This window comes from Myotis lucifugus, unplaced genomic scaffold, assembly GCF_000147115.1.
Source record: "Myotis lucifugus unplaced genomic scaffold, Myoluc2.0 scaffold_19, whole genome shotgun sequence".
NCBI classification, from domain to species: Eukaryota; Metazoa; Chordata; class Mammalia; order Chiroptera; family Vespertilionidae; genus Myotis; species Myotis lucifugus.
The window spans coordinates 3,337,558-3,347,964 of NW_005871067.1; the positions used below are offsets into that span (position 1 = coordinate 3,337,558).

The 10,407-nt window shown below is 33.6% G+C and overlaps 1 protein-coding gene across 2 annotated transcripts in view; it reads left to right on the plus strand.

Moving 5' to 3' along the window:
• PSPC1 (paraspeckle component 1) overlaps window positions 1-10,407 on the plus strand; it is a 77,591-nt gene that overhangs the window by 51,966 nt on the left and 15,218 nt on the right. The gene's annotated exons all lie outside the window — the stretch shown is intronic.

The window sequence follows — 10,407 nt, forward strand, 5'->3', positions numbered from 1 at the left end:
AAATTCTTTACTTTGGAAGATTTTAGATATTGTAAAAGTAGATTCTCATGTGTTCATCACCCAAACATAATAGTTACCAACAGCTGGCTGATCTTTTTCTTCATCTTCAAGTATACCAACTTTCCCCCATTATTTTGTATAAAATTCCCAACTTCAAATGATTTTGCTCATCCATATTTTAATATGTATTTCAAAATGATAAGGACTTGAAGATATATTTTCATTGATTTTTAGAAAGAGAGAAAAATAAATTGGTTGTCTCCAGTATGTGCCCTGGCCGGGCATCGAACCTCGTAGATGACCACTGAGCCACACCTGGCCAGGGCAGCACTCTGTTTGAAAATACCCTTATGTCTTAATAATTGTTGATTCTTTTTTTTTAAATATGTTTTTATTGAATTTAGAGAGAGAGAGGAAGAGAGAGGGATAGAAAGAGAAACATTGATGAAAGAGTAACATCATTGATCCGGCTGTCTCATGCACACCCCCTACTGGGGATCGAGCCCTCAAATTTGGCATGTGCCCTGACCAGGAATCAAGCCTGTGACCTCTTGTTTTATGGGTCTATGCCAGCCGTGGGCAAACTACAGCTTGCTTGAAATGACTAAAACTAAAAAAAAAAAAAAAGACCGTACCCTTTTATGTAATGATGTTTACTTTGAATTTATATTAGTTCACACAAACACTCCATCCATGCTTTTGTTCCGGCCCTCCGGTCCAGTTTAAGAACCCATTGTAGCCCTCGAGTCAAAAAGTTTGCCCACCCCCCTGGTCTATGCTCAATCGCTGAACCACACTGGCAGGGCAAAAAATTGTCAATTCTTTAATATTAACTAATAAATGCCTAAATTTGCCCAGGCCTTTAAGGTTTTGGTTTTTTTTTTTAGACAGTTGGTTTTTTAAATTGTCTAATAAATCACATCATTTTAGTTCATGTTTTTCTCTTATTTTTATGTTTTTCCTTTTTATTTTTTTTAGTCCTCACTGGAGGATATATTTATTGATTTGAGAGAGAGAGAGAAACATTAGTCGCCTCTCTTATGTACCCCTACGGGGGATTGTACTTGAGTTCTAGGTATGTGCCCTGTTTGAAATGAAGTCTGCGACCTTTTGGGTATATGGGACTACGCTCCAACCAACAGAGCCATTTGGCCGAGGCTTTTTTTTCCGAGTGTTATTGTCTACATTATCTCCCATCGTGAATTTGGTGAATGTTTTATTGCAGTGTGTTTAACAAGTTTCTTTTTTTCTGAATTTCTCATAAAGTGGAGTTAATTCCAAAGAGATGATCTGACTAGGGTGGTTATTTTGGGGAGGCAAAATGCTAGGGCAAACAAGGATACCTCAACTGTGTTACAATTCACAAGTTCTTAATGATAAGTAACAGAATCTCATTGTTTACATTATTTGAATGTCAGCTTCATTCATTCTGAAAAATATGTACTATTTTTTTTTTCTCTAGCTGTTTAAAAGCCATGGTTCTTTAATAAGTTTTTGAAGCTAAAAGTATTTAAGTCATCGTTGCCCTTTTTTCTGACCTTCTTTGTTCCTGTTTTTCTGACCCCAGAACATTTTTATTTTTTATTATTTTAATGTTTTTATTTTATTTTATTGGCTTGAGTGAGAGAGAGAGAATCATTGATTTGAGAAAGAATCATTGATTGCTTGCTTCCCATATTCATCCCTCCTGGGGATCAAACCAGCAGCTACCTGTGTGTGTGTGCCCTGACTGGGAATCGAACCAGTGACCTGATGCTCAACTGAGCCATACCTGCCAGATCTATCCCTAGAACATTTTTCAACTTTCTTATTTGAAAGAATGTTCACACTGTAAAATAAGTTCTGACTTGTATAACATTAAGAAATGTTTATCTTCACTCCCATCAAGTAAATATTATTTGAAAATTATGCGTCATTTAAATTCAATTTAAAAAGTTTTTATTTATAAGTCATATAAGCTCAGCTGGAGTGACTCAGTTGTTTGAGCATCATCCTGTTAACCAAATGTTTGCTGGTTCGATTCCTGCTCAGGGCATATAATTGGATTGGGAAGTTCGATCCCTACTTACGGAATGTATGGGAAGCAACCGATCGATGTTTCTCTCTCCCTCTCCCTTCCCCTCTCTCAAATCATTAAAATAATATCCATCCAAGGATTAAAAAAAAATCTCTAAGATGTATCAAAGATTTAATTTATTTTTAAATTCATCACCAAATTAGAAGAGTAAGTTTTTTAAAGCATTGTAAATAGTTTTTGAGTAATTTCTAACACTTTGCAATTCTATTTTTCTCTGAGTGCATATTTTAAATTGTTTTAGATTTCTTTGATTGTTATATTTGACTATAAACCTGTTGGATTTATCAATGTGAGGATATTTTCTGATGTTATAAAAGAATGTAGAATTTAAATTTTCAGGCCCATATTTTGAAAAGTAGTTGCTAGTGTTTTTCTTTTCAAATAGAGTCAGTGTATTAGGAAAATTTTATTTCATTCCACTGAGGATTAGGAAATTCTTCCTAGTCTTTTTATGTATCTGAACATTTCTTTTACTAAAGTGCTTGTTGGAATTAACATTCTTAATATTTTTCTGGCATAAATTTTACATCCTTGGAGAAAACATGTAGCTATCCTATCTAATAAAGAGGGAATATGCTAATTGACCCTCAGCTATAGCAAAGATGGTGGCATCCACAGCCAGTAAGGAGGGAATATGCTAATTGACTGCCCTGCCCTCAAAGATGGCAACGCCCGAAGCCATAAGATGGCGACGCCCAGTCCCGCACGCCTGCCTCCAGAGTCCCCCAGGACCCTCAGTCCCCCAGCCGCCCAGGGCCGCCTGAGGCTCAGGTAACCAGGCTGGCCAAGGCTTGCGCTGCCAGCAATGGCAGCAGCAGAGGTGTGATGGGGGTGTCGCCTTCCCCTGATCGCCAGGTCACCTCCCGCCCCTGAGGGTTCCAGGACTGTGAGAGGGGGCAGGCCGGGCTGAGGGATTCCCCCACCTCCAGTGGATGAATTTTCATGGACTGGGTCTCTAGTTTGTGATAATGTGATATACATAAATCATTTAGGTTTGTAAAAGGAAATGATTAAACCATACTAGTATCCTGCTGTTAAACTTGATTAAGTTTACCATCACAAACTTCATTGCTGACTATTTGAACTCTTTTCACAGTTTATAAAACACCAGTGTTTTAATATGCTTATTGTCATTTACTATAAGTATGTTTAATGGACAGATCATTTTAATTTTATTTTCCTATTAAAAAACTACTTGGAAATGTTGCTACATTTAACCCTGAATTACTACGTAGCCTTATTTTTAATTTAAAAACATTTTTATGTTTACTATGCATTTTATTTTATTTTTTTTATTATATTTTTTAAAAAATTGGTTTTAGAGAGAGAGGGGAAAGGAGAGACATCACTTTGTTATACTAATTTGTTGCATTCATTGGTTGTTTCTTATATGTTCTTTGGCCAGGGATCGAACCCACAACCTAGGTATATCTGGATGATGCTTTAACCAACTGAGCTAGCTGGCCAGGGCCTAAAATGCATTTTAGTGGTGGGCAAAAGTTTATAAATATTTAATGAATTTTGTGAATAAATAAGTTAAATATAAATCCACCTCGTGTAAATAATCTATTTTTCAAATGTTGGCATTTGATAAATAGATTATTTACTGATCCACCCTACTGCAGAGCTAAGAATAGTGTTTACATTTTTTGTGTGTGTGTGTGTGTGTGTGTTTACATTTTTAAGGGATTAATGAATGGTGGGAAAAAGGAATATTAGAGAGTATGTGTGACCACAAATCCCAAAATACTTTTACTCTTTAACCCCTTAACTCCCTGGGCAGGAGTGTTGTGTTGTTGTTTTTTTTTAATTAGTGCTCATGTTAGGCCTCAAAGTTTACTAAGTTGTTAATTTTTTTGAAGAGGAACCATATTTAAAATAGTGTGTAACAATGAATTAAATCTTTGGGTGAAGATAATCTTTGTTCTATTTTTAGATCTCTGAGATTAGAAATTATGAGCAGACACAATCGTTGTCAATTTTGTTTAATTCCTAGCTTCCTGATACTTGTTAATGTACACTAATCAAGCACTAAAGAAATATTAGCAAAAGCTCTATAGGTCTTGACTATTTATGTCAATGGAGAAAACATTGAGGCAATTGTTTCAGTTATTTTACATTTACTTTGAAAACTGTCTTTGGAAAAATTGTTAAATAATTTTAATGTTTGTTTTTGTTCTTAAAAGCCTTGAAAATTAGGCCTTCTTATGTGCTTTCTCTTTTTCACTGTTCAGTTTAAAGGAATGAAATGGTAAGTGTTCAGCTTGCCCACATAATAAGAGTAAAGAGTAAAGTAGATTTACTTGTTTTAAGATGCCACCTCTGATTTCTTTCTAATTTTTCTCTTAGTATTCCGGAACAACTAATAGTATGGGCTTTGAAGTATAAAATAAATACTTTCATATTTTGTGTCTTTTTAATAATACTTTTTAAAAATGGAACAAAAGATGAGGGAAAACATCTATCATTCTTGGTCATGCTTTTTTTTGTTAGCCTTTAACTTTATCATGATTTTATAGTGTACATGTGAATATATTTTTCAAAGTTTCAAGGCTATGTCAGTACTTCTCACTTAGATGTTGTCATTTTTATTTCATATCTTATTTCTCCTTAAAGATAGTCAAGCTCTATGATAAAAGCTCTAGTAATTATAAATTAAACATGTTATTTTTCATTCCTGTAGCATAATGTATTTTGACTACCATAACAATGCATATGTTTTTATGCTATGCCTTCATTATATTTACTTTTTATCTTTATTGTAGGGTAGAATGTATTTGAACCATATTTTAGATACTATTTATGAGGTTCCAATTTTCTACTTAGCCCAGTTTTATAGCTTTTGGACACATCACAAGAGGTTATTCTATTAACAATAAGAATTTATGAGATTGTCTTGTGATCGTGTTTGTGTTAGTTTGCTTGACTTATTGTTGATTAAATTAGTGTAAACATTGATATACTGCATTATCCCAGCCTTTATTTGTGGATTTAATCTAGTTTGGAGTAAAGGGGACATTTTCATTATATTTTTAAAGAATGCAGTTTCTAGAGTAAACTTTGTTTTCTTGGGAAAATGGTAATCTTATAAAAATTTCTAAATGTCATTCTAGCTATAGTAGTTTTAAAATACTTTGTTTAGGAAAATTGGGTGCTAATGTGTTAAAAGTGTCCTCTGATGAGATATTTATGTTTGGTTTTTATTGAAGAATAGGTCTTCATATTTGTTTCAAAATATATATGTGAATTGATATTGAAGAGTTTTTATTCCTATTTGAATAAGTGGGAATATGTGCATAATATATGAACAAATGTGCACAATAAACCTGAAAATGAATGTATATTATATGCTATGGCAATAATTTGACCCAATCATGTTCCTTTGTCAGTGGCTATTCCATTATAGCTCCAGGGATTATTAAATAGTGAGATCCAAAGCATTGAGGAGATGTGACCAAGAGGCTAAAGGTATAATGTCTCTTCCATGGCAGTGTTTTTCAAATAATACATACACAGGGAACTTTTTAAAAATACGGGTTCTTAGGTCTCCAACCTATAAATTTATTTGTGTTTTGGTTTCAGGCCAAATTTGAACACTGTCTTTTTATGGAACAGTTTTATTGGAACACAGCCTTGTTTATATTTTGTTTATGGCTGCTTTGCCTCAATGTGGCAGAGAATTGTCTAGTTGAGACACAACCGTATGAAACTATATCAAGACTCTGACCTGCAAAGTCTGAAATATTTACTATCTGGACCTTAACCAGAAAAGTTTGTGAATTGAAATGGAAATTTATTAATTTATATGTTCTTTTCCAGTGTATTTAGAAGGCTTATTGAGCAGAGCACCTCATATCTTAGACCCAAAGTTCCTGAAGAATCCAAATTAGTGCCAGAAGGTTCATTGATAGTCATGGTTATATAAGTCAGAGTAAATTTATGGGAAGAACTGATAAAGCATTGCTGCACTACAGCTGATGGTGTTTTTATCTTTTTTTTTTTTTTTTTTTTCAGTTAGTAGAGGCATAAAACATTGTTTTTGTTTGTGGTGTGTTTTTTTTAATCCTCACCTGAGGATGTTTTTATTGCATAGAAAGAAACATTGATGTGAAAAGATAAACATCAATTGGTTGCCTCCTGTGCTAGCCCGGACCCGGGATCTAACCTGCAATCTAGGTATGTGCCCTGACTGGGACTCAATCCCTGCATGGGACAACGCTCTAACCGGCTGAGCAACCTGCCCAGGGTGCATTGTTCTTGATCAGATGTTATTTCCTCTTGATCAATATTGCCATATTTAGCCTGTTGTTTAGTCAGCCACTACTTTATGTCAGTCTCTTTTTTCTGCTTCTTGAGTGGGTATTCTGTCTCTTATTAACCCTTGATTTAATTATAACTGAAATTCCCCTGATGTGTCATGTACAAAACTCAAAACAGACACGTCAGCCAATAATAAAATTGTATTACTAAGTGCAAGCAGAGAGAGCTGATCCCTATTGAGTAGGTACAAATGAGTAGGTGCAAATACATTTTCTGAAAAGGTTTGTGAATTTTTGAGGGCGGGGGAAGAAGTTGCCATTTTGTGGTTTCCACATGGCTATCACTTCTCTTTTTTTAATGTTTAGCCCCTCAAGAGATTTGATTGTATTGCAGTAGAATATTGGTTTTTTGGAAGTCTAAACATCTTAAGCTTTCGAGTAATTGAATGTTTCACAAGAATTTTTATAGACTCTCCATTTTTCTATGGAAATCACTGAAGAACTGTTTGCTGTAGGGTTTGGTGTTACATTTAAATGTGACCTGCTTTGGTATAATGACAGCCTATTTTCGATGGTTTGGACATGATGGTGAAAAGCAAATTGGATAGTAATAGTTATATTGCAGTGGTCTAAAATATAATACTCTACTTATGATCAGTTTTTAAAAAGTTATTCATTAAAAAATTGAATTCATTTCCTACAGTGAACTAAGAACTGCATATTTGGGATGCTACATTATTGGAACTTGACTTAAACTTTTATAGTCACAAAAACAAAGATAGATGTTTATAATGGTTACATATACTCTTGGAAGTGATCTCTAGGATTTTTACAATTTGGGGTATTTGGGTTGAAGATATATGTTAATTTAAGTAAACTTGAAATCTTTGATTACTTCTTAAAAGGATTATTTAATAATTTTAATAATATTCCATCATATGTAGGAGCAACTAAAAATTTCAAACTGGGAGAAGTGAATATGGGTACTGTTATGGTTATAGTGGTGTGTGTTTTTAATATCTTTTTAAAGCTTTTCTAAATAAGTCCAGATGAAAACGATTGCTGAGTCCTTTACACCCTGTTTATATACACTATCAGAGGACACTTTATTGAATTAAATTATTTCTATGTCATATTAGATGATTCAGATACTCCTTTCTGTCTTACTTTCCATTAGAGTTTCAGAGAGGCTTATGATCAGGAAAAAATTTCATATATCTTTTTTACTCCTGGAGGAAAAGTATATACTCAGTGCATACATAACCTCCTCTGACTACTCAACCCAGCTGTGGTCCTTTATCATTTTTAATATGGTTTCTATTACCTGTCACCTTGCTTTCTAACTATTTTCTGACTTGGCTGTCCACTAATTGAACTCTAAATTTTTTCAGGTCAGGAGACTTTTTCATATTTTCGTCACATAGATGTGAGCTGGGAGAATTAAGTAGTTGTTTGATGTCTGATTTTTTAAAAAAATCCTTACCCAAGGATATGTTTATTGGTTTTAGAGAGATAGGAAGGGAGAGAGAGAAAGAGAAACATCAATATGAAAAAGAAACATCGATTGGTTGCCTCCGGTACGTGCTATGATTAGGAATTGAACCTGTAACTTTATTGTTGTATGGGATGATACTCCAACCAACTGAGCCGCCAGCTGGGATTGGTGTCTTGATATCAGTGTGTGATGTTTCAGATGCCAGTGCAGCTCAATCACATGGTTTTCAGTGTTCTTTATGGGCTACCATACTCACTTACAGATGTTAACATCAGTATTTTTGAAAAATAGGTGGCATTGAGCCACTACTATTTTTCTAGACTTCATAATGGAATAACATAATGAAGAGTGAATTTTAAACAGTTAAATGACCACAATTTTTGTGTACTTGGTTTTCAGCACACCTAATATTTCAATATGCTGTTTCCAATTGATTATCCCTTCAGAGCATTAGACTTACAGGAAGACTTGGAGGTTTCCATTTAGAACAGTAGAGGATACAGAGGGGATTTCAGAGTATTTTAGGTGCGGATACCTCTGTAGAGAGAGATATAGTTAAGAAGTTTGGAGAATTTACAGGTTCTCTATTAGGAAATGTCTGGTGTGTTGAGCATTCTCACCACTGTTGTCAAAATTATTTTGGGTTTATTTTTTGTTTGTAAATGACATGATTGGTTTATTATTCCACTGTGTTGTAGGTATAGCCCATATCTTTTCATTTGAAATGGTAAGTTCTAATCTTACTTGGTTCAAAATGATAAGATCTTTTAGTGACATTACCTTTTTTTGAGGGTCAAAGAAGAGGAGAGTCAAGATTGTCAAATAGTAGTTTTCAACTGAAGCAAACACATTTTTATAATATCTAGTATATGTAATATGAATAAGAATTTTAATTATTAAATAGTTTGAATTAATAACAAAACATTTAATTTAACCTGTTACTGCTGCCTTGTGACTTCTTGATATAATATTTAGAGCCTCTTTACATTTTTTATATAATTTTCACAAGGTGATTATATAAACAAAAATTTTGTAGGCCAATCAGTATCTAGTATCTTCTGTACTTCATATAGAAGCAGTAAGCTCTGGTAGTATCACTTGAAATGGCAGAAATTTATACTGGATCTAACAAGAAAATATGAATGTCAGTGTCCATGTATAGTTATTAACTAAATTACTAGTGATGCAGGGAGTAGGAATTTGGGTTTGTAAGCATGCTCTGCTGATGAAATGTGTTTGTTTCTGCTTAAGACTTCAACTAATTAAAAGTACATGGGTAAGTTTGCCTCTTCGTCTTATGATATCCTGCATATATTGTATACTATGTTTGAAATTCTTCTTCTGGATGTAAGTATCTCTAAAGTAACTTAACTACTGCTTAAATAATTAAAAATTACTATACAGTAGGTCAGTGATGGCGAACCTTTTGAGCTCGGCGTGTCAGCATTTTGAAAAACCCTAACTTAACTCTGGTGCCGTGTCACATATAGAAATTTTTTGGTATTTGCAAGCATAGTAAAACAAAGATTTATATTTTTGATATTTATTTTATATATTTAAATGCCATTTAACAAAGAAAAATCAACCAAAAAAAATGAGTTCGCGTGTCACCTCTGACACACGTGTCATGGGTTTGCCATCACTGCAGTAGGTCCTTGGGTTACGTCGGAGATCCGTTCCTATGGCGCGACATAAAGCGATTTTCGCCGTAAATCGGAACCCACTTACATAAGCACCAACGTCACTCACATGGAGCACATACACATCAGTAATGAAGTGAAACAGTAAAAAAAAAATTTAAAAGGAAAGATAACAATTCCTGACCTTTACTTGTGGTAAATAAATAATAAAAAACATAAAGCACATATGTACATACGTCGAAATGACGGAACTTTTTTTTTTTTAATAAATGGGAGATGGCAACATAACCATGAAACGATGTACATCGAGTCCGATGTAACCCGAGGACTGTCTGTATATTGAATCTGTTGCTTTGAGTTATCTACTTAGGAAAAATATATATTTTGACAGAATTTCAAAGCTTCAGTAGACTAAGATAATTTGCTTACTTTCTAATATTACAAGCAGAAAAAGATATTATCTGTTAAGTGTGTATTTAATTTTTCACACATTGGAACACATAGGCTTTGTGTGCTTCTTCTGCTTTCTTCTGTTTGTGGGACCAAGTTGAAATAGCTTCTCGTGCAGTTTATATTTGTTCTTTGGCTTAATCTTTCATACTTTAATCTGGTTAATCATGGTAGCAGTTTGATAAGGAAGTGTACTGGGTAAGGGGTTATGGTTAAAAAATGTAAACTAGTCTCGTGAACTTTATGATACTATATTAAAAGTAATTGTGTTTTTATAGTAGCTGTGAGATCGTTATTGCTGATTTCTTTAAGAATTTGAGATAAAATAAATTTGAAGAGTAATTAAATTCTAAAATTTCAGTTTTTAAAAGCACCCCTTCAAAGAGTTTGCCATGACAATTGAAAATTATAATCTTAAAAATATTCCTGAGTTATATAGATTAAAAATAAAATTCTCAGCTGAATATAAATTTGTTTCGATGCATT